The sequence below is a fragment of the Trachurus trachurus genome (assembly GCF_905171665.1).
Source record: "Trachurus trachurus genome assembly, chromosome: 17".
NCBI lineage: Eukaryota > Metazoa > Chordata > Actinopteri > Carangiformes > Carangidae > Trachurus > Trachurus trachurus.
In genome coordinates, this window is record NC_139900.1 from 31,805,422 (window position 1) to 31,812,124 (window position 6,703).

The 6,703-nt window shown below is 38.4% G+C and overlaps 1 long non-coding RNA gene across 1 annotated transcript; it reads left to right on the forward strand.

The window, feature by feature from the left end:
- The first annotated feature begins 3,042 nt into the window (after nt 1-3,042).
- Nucleotides 3,043-4,419, forward strand: LOC311000428. The gene is made up of 4 exons (XR_014596088.1): nt 3,043-3,126; nt 3,390-3,503; nt 3,723-3,811; nt 4,338-4,419. It is a non-coding gene; the product is annotated as an uncharacterized lncRNA (long non-coding RNA).
- The last annotated feature ends 2,284 nt before the right edge of the window (nt 4,420-6,703 follow it).

Below are 6,703 nucleotides of genomic sequence, written 5' to 3' on the forward strand. Positions count from 1 at the left end.
CTCTAAAGCAGACCTAAGCTTATTGTTTAACTAAAACAATTTAAACTGTTGATGATAATGAAACACACCAGAGCCTCTGGCATATTGTTTGCAGACTGTCCATCTGTCTGGCCTGTACACATACACATCTGACTGTCCCTGCTCCATCAAGGTTTTCCTCCTTACTGAGATATCATGTATGAGATTCTCATACATGATATCTCAGTAAAACCTCGATGGAGCTTCCTCAAATTTGGCACAAACATTCACTCAGATTCAGTGGTGGATTGATTACATTTTGGTAGTAAAAGGTCAAAGGTCAAGGGGATAGCGACTTCAACGGATCACAATTTGTAACCTGTCAACACAATATCTCTGTAACAACTTAAAGAACTTCTTCAAAATAATCACTTACATTGACAGAAACAAATAAAACAGACATTATAACTTTCAAAAGTCCTTGAATACACTGCAGAGATGAGCATGTTGTCCTAAGATATTAGTTCCAATGCATCAACTTATCAACTTAACCCTCTATGGTACCATGTTGCCCTCAGGCAACATACAACTTTTTGGCCTGTCACATCTCCACAATTCATCCCATTTAATGCTGTAATACTTTAAAAAAGAGAGGAGACCTTAGAGAACCAATAACAATGCTTTAATTTATCACATGACTTTCAAGAAGCCATACTGAAATCCTTTTTTGCAGACTTTTTCAAAGGAAACAGGTTTGCCATTTTGCTCCACTAAAACGGTCTGAAAACATAACTTTCTGGCCCTTTTTCATCTGGAAAAGAAAAAAATCATATATATTAAATAATTAAAAAAAAATTCTTTAGATTATGTTTATTTAGTCTATTTTGAGACATAAAAACACTCCAAACAATTTTTCCCCCACTGGCATCATAATGCGTACCATAGAGGGTTACATTTTTTTTTCCCCCCTCTAATGAGGTTATATCTTAAGGTGCACAAACATATTTCACCTCTTAGTTTATCCAACCCAATAGCTGTCTCCAATTTCTTGTCTTTTTTCTTCTTCTTTTTTAAGGCCTAGTAGTTTTACCTGAGTTCTGTGTTGCCTGAAAATAGAAGACAATCTGACTTTTATTATGTCCACTTATTAAGGCTCAATTCTCCATCCATCAATTACCCCTCTTTTAGGAAGGCCTTTCTGCCGTTAAGTCGAGCTTCCTCCACTTTTGGCCACAGCTTTGCCCGAGCCTCTCTGTCCTCCTTTGAAAAGTCCTCCTTGAAGTGGATGTTCATTTCTTTGCGGACTCTTGCCTCTTTGAATTTCCTCAAGACTTCGTTTCGGGCCGTCCACATTGCAAACTGTATGATAATGGGCCTCGGCATCTTGTTCTGTGAAGCATAATTTTTTCCCCCCCAGGCGGATGGACCGTGTCGACCATTTCACTGAGTTTGTCAACAGCCACTGGGGTCACCCTTGTGACCCCTTTTGTGTCTCTGTTTTCTCTTTCTTTCAATCCCAGAAGTCTGAGATCCCACTGTCTCTTACTAGGCACATTTCTTTGAGAGAGTGGTTTTCATTTGTCAGAGCCTCAATTTGTTTCTGCATTTTTCCAATATCCTCCTTGTTCAGTTTGACTGCTTTTGAATTGGCCTCTATGCGAGATTCAAAGATTTTGAGCTGCTTGTCCAAAGTAATCACTTGGACAGATTTCACTTTTCTGGTCAAAGGTCAAAGGTAAAAAAAAAAAAAAAAAAATACATTACGTGACATTGCTACATCATGCGGAATAGTTACTGTTATTGTTACTCCTATTACAACTTTTTGGGTGAAACATTTGCCAACAAGGAAAACCCCATAGGAAATTCTTTTGTGTGTCATACCCCTCAAAACAAGGTACCTGCAAGGAAAGATAGCCCATAAGAGCACTGCCGCCATTATCATGTTTCAATACATACACTGAAAGAGCCAGAGAATGAACTGCATAATTCATGCAATTGAGTATGAAGCACTCCTGCATATAATCAGACGCAGGAAGTCACAGCATAGGGTATGAAGTCATCTATCTGAATATTAAGATATTTTCTGATCCACCAAGTGTAACTTGCAGCATCCAAGCAGGACAGGTAATTGTCAATGTCATGCAAATAAGTCACCAATTGAACACTTCTACACTGTAAGAAATGTCCGTAGAAATTACGGTAAAAAACTGTCAAATAGCAACAGTAAAATACCGTAAAATCAAAAATAGTATATCACTGTAATAAATACACTGAATTACCGTAAATCAAGATACAGTAAATAACTTTAAATTTTACGGTCTTACTAAGTAGAAAATATGGAATTTTACTGTGAATGTTGTAAAAAGTTCGCAAAATTCACGGTAAAATACCATAATGTCACAAGCGTGTAATTACCGTAAAATTGACGGTATCATTCTGTCTGAATTACAGATTTTGCTGGTGTTTACGTTTAAATTTACGGTACACAACCATTAAATCATACCATCATTTCTATAGAAAGTAGAATGTTAAAAAGTATGGTATCAGGACAGGCTGTGGTCACGTGGGCATTGTTCGGGTCGATGTGAAGCACTTAATGCAATAGAAAAACTACATGTTGTCAAAACAGAATTAAGATAAGATTAAGATACTAAGTCAAAATAACATGTAATAGCCTATGTAACATATATTTCAGAATAAATGTGCAAACATGGAGTTTAGACATAAATATATATTTTTTAAAATACAAACATCTCTATTGTACAAACATGTAGTCTCCATAACATACCTACACACAGTAAAAAAAAAAAAAAAAAAAAAAAAAGGAAAAAAAGAAGAAGCTTGAGTCAGCTCTGGCTTGGGTGACCCACAGGTGACCCAGCAGTAACCATAGTAACTCATTTGTTGGGTCAACGGTTGGTTTGCTGCGCGCCACCAAGATCCGTATTTTTGGCCGGAGCGCCGTTACAACCTGGTTACAACCAAGCTGCTCTGTTGTCAGCCAAAGACGACACAAGTAAAGTGGATTAATTTTATTTTTGATGGAAATGCCCCAGCTTCAGTCTGCAAAAAAGTCTGACTGCTTCAGCAACGAGTGTCGGTGGATCGGACTGGACTTTCTCAGGTTGGATCGATACCAACTGTCCGTGGAAAAGCTACAGATGAACTGTAAGTATTTAAAAATGAGCATGGTTTGTGTTACTTTGGCCGTTTAGCACATGAGCTAGGCTAACGCTAACGATGGCTAGGCTAACGCTAACGACCGTTATGCTAATACAGCTAACGGTCTATTGTTATGCTAATAACGATAACGGTCGTTATGCTAACGCTAACGGTGGATCGTTAAGCTAATAACGCTGACTACTATAGCATGAGACTAGCGTGAGAGACAGGACCTGAGAGTAACCAGAGTTTTTGTGTTTTCTAATCAGAGTAAAGTATGTGGAAGCTAACGTTAGCACATGGAGATAGACGGTCTGAAGAGGAGCCTTGCTCTCATGGAGGTGCAGAAGTTCCTAAGGGAGGCCAACATCATTACTGTTAAGGTAAAGTTATGTGTTACTGTGTTTGTGTGGAAGAGGGAAAATACACCAGCCTAAAACTGCCTTGTTCAGATATCCATGTAGCTACTTCTGTCCATTATCATTATTACTGAAGTGTTACATGAGTTCATTTTGTGTTCAACATATATATTTGTACAGAACCATCCCATCCTTAGTTGTACACATTTTTAACACTACAAAATCATTTTACCTTCTCCTCAGCATGGTGCAGCTGGAGAATGCAAGGCAGCCTACTTTGCAGGAATGTGGCATGGCCAGTACATCTTCAGCGTTATCAACACTCAGCTTCAGTGAGTACATTTAAATTGATAGGCTTCTGAACTGGTGCTGCCATTAGCCTAAATGTTTTTGTTTCTTCATACCTGTCAAATATTTACATGGCCACATCAATAATTATGTCTCCCATTTATGTCTACTACCCTATTATCTGGAGTTCCTTAAGGATAAATCCTCGGAACTATCCTTAAAAAAAACATCAAAATCACTGATTTAATGTCAAATCCAAAGGATTGTGTGTTTTCAGCTGTAGCCTCCACAGTTTCTCCCTCAATCTCTCTCAATCTATTAGATCTGCTAAATCTGTTAACTGTTTTAAGCGCCTCCTGAAATCATATTTATTGGTTGGCCTTTCTATTAGATTTTTTAAACCTGCTCTTCATTCACCATTTTTTTTTTTCTGTTCCAACTTCTTTTATTAATGTTTTGTTTGTTGTTGTTGTTGCTGCAGGAAGCACTTTGCAACAGTGTGCTATATAATAATAATTATCATTATCATTAACAATGTTTTCTTTGTTGTCTTTCTTTGTCTGGTTGCAGAGAGGTTCATGCCAGTCCACAGTAAACACCTGATTGAAGACTGCTGGTGAATTTTCAAGCAGGAATGATGACAACACCTGCCCAAAGTTCCAGCTTCTTCAACATTGTACCATGTCTGTATGAGACTCTGTCCCACCTGTCTTCAGTCAAGTCTGGACCCAATGACTCAAACACCAGTCTTGTCAAGGCTAATTAGAGGTAAGCAATGGTTTATGTCAGTGTAGCAAATGAGTAGATGCAAGCACAACTCAAACTTCACTCAATCGATCTCCCACAAGTGCACGGTGCCAACAGCTTCATACAAACATACAGTAGAAAAAAATCAGTATTACGGACAGGATTCATGATTTAGGCTGCAATTCGACAAGGGTGAAACAAATACTGATGATAATTTAGTCCTGAAAAGTGACAGTTTCTACCTTTTACACTAATACAATAAAATAAATGAAATACTCCTGATGACCTGCAAAACTATATTCCAGAGTGCTGGTTTCATTCTATGTATAGCTCATTGGAGCTCAGTTTAACAACAGAAGGCTGAATTTATCTCTGTAGGCACCATGCTCAGGCACTGCATCAATCTAACCTTTGCTTTGTTTCTGTTTTCTGGCTGCAGAGAGGATCATGCCAGTCTACAGTGGACACCAAATGGACAATATATCAGTCTTCAAGCAGAACTGGTGACTGCTGGATGCTTTAAGTTCCAGTTTCTTGAACACCATGTATATGTTAAGAGCCCTCTTCAGCCAAGTCTGGACTCAGTGACTCATTAGTGTTGATCAACACAGGGCAAGTGGCTCCTTTTTTCATTATGTTTATTTCTTCTATCATGGACTATCCTTCTTCATATGTATGGACACACACTGTCTTTTCAAGATGTCAACACTGCCTTGTGAGTATACTGGACAAGTTCTGTTTTTCACAGAGAATGTGTATATGCAAAGAGAGGTTCTTAAAGTTTATCAATTATAGTCTGTACTTTGGTTTACAATGGGCTTAAAGGACAATTCCAGGCGAATTCAACTCGGGGGTGTATTTTCCTATCATTTTAGGTCTAAAAGAAGGAATCTGAAGATTTTCAGTTTAATCGCTCCCGTTTTGCAGTAGTTGCGTCTGTCCCCACATCGCCACGGCAGCGATGAATGGGAGTGGATGTAAGTTCCGCTGTTAAGGCTGTTTCCAGCCCTCAAAGCCGCAAATTTTTCCCACAGACAGCGTCAGATGGCGACTCAAACATGCACCGAGAAGTTTATTTAAGCAAGCAAGCAAGCCGACATGTTTGTAAAACTAGATCTAATTCAAAGTCTCCCGGAGTCTCGCGCGAGACCCAGTTGCCGTGCTCGGTGTGTTCAGGTGCAGTAGGAAAGCTACAGTTTGTGTCATAAACACAGGAATATCAACTTTACTTGCTTACTTGCTTCAAGTAAAAAAAACTTCTCGGCGCATGTTTGAGTCTCCATCTTACGCTGTCTGTGGAAAAAAATTGCGGCTTTGAGGGCTGGAAACAGCCTAAACAGCGGAACTTACATCCACTCCCATTCATTGCTGCCATGGCGATGCGGGGACAGACGCAACTACTGCAAAACAGGAGCGATTAAACTGAAAATCTTAAGATTCCTTCTTTTAGACCTAAAATGATAGGAAAATACACCCCCGAGTTGAATTCGCCTGGAATTGTCCTTTAATTGGTTATTTCCTTTATAATTTACCATTTGCATTTTCTGACTGTAAAATCTACGCCAACAAACTGTAATTCCATTATGTGTTGTACCGTATTTTTTACGGTGAAATTCTGGCAACCACAGCTGCCAGTATTTTACCGTGAATTTTGCAATAAAATACCGTACTATATCTTACAGTTTTACCGTGTTTTTTCACTGATGGACTGTAATTAGGTTTACAGTATATCCGTTATTTTTAAAAGAATTTACCGTAAACAGGTTTATATTATAACTGTTATTTTTACAGCAAATTACCGTAAACAAATAACAGTTCTCTACTGTGAAATTTACGGTTGCCAAAACAGCATACCGTAATGTGTAATACATTGTGACCGTATTTTCTACGGTAAAATTCTGGCAACCACAGCTGCCAGTATTTTACCGTAAATTCTACGGAATTTTTTTTACAGTGTATGAAACGAACTGGAGAGTGACAAAAATCTTTATAGCTAGTAAACAAACAGTACTGCTAAAATTGTTGTTCACACTTGGCGCGTGCAACAGGATGAGTATAGTAATTTGTAAGAAGGAGTTTCAAATTTGGTCAACAGATGGTGGCAGAAGGCTGAAGATAACACACACACTCATACTCATATTTACAGACATACACTAACACACACACAATGTGAGATGCAGTATGTTGCA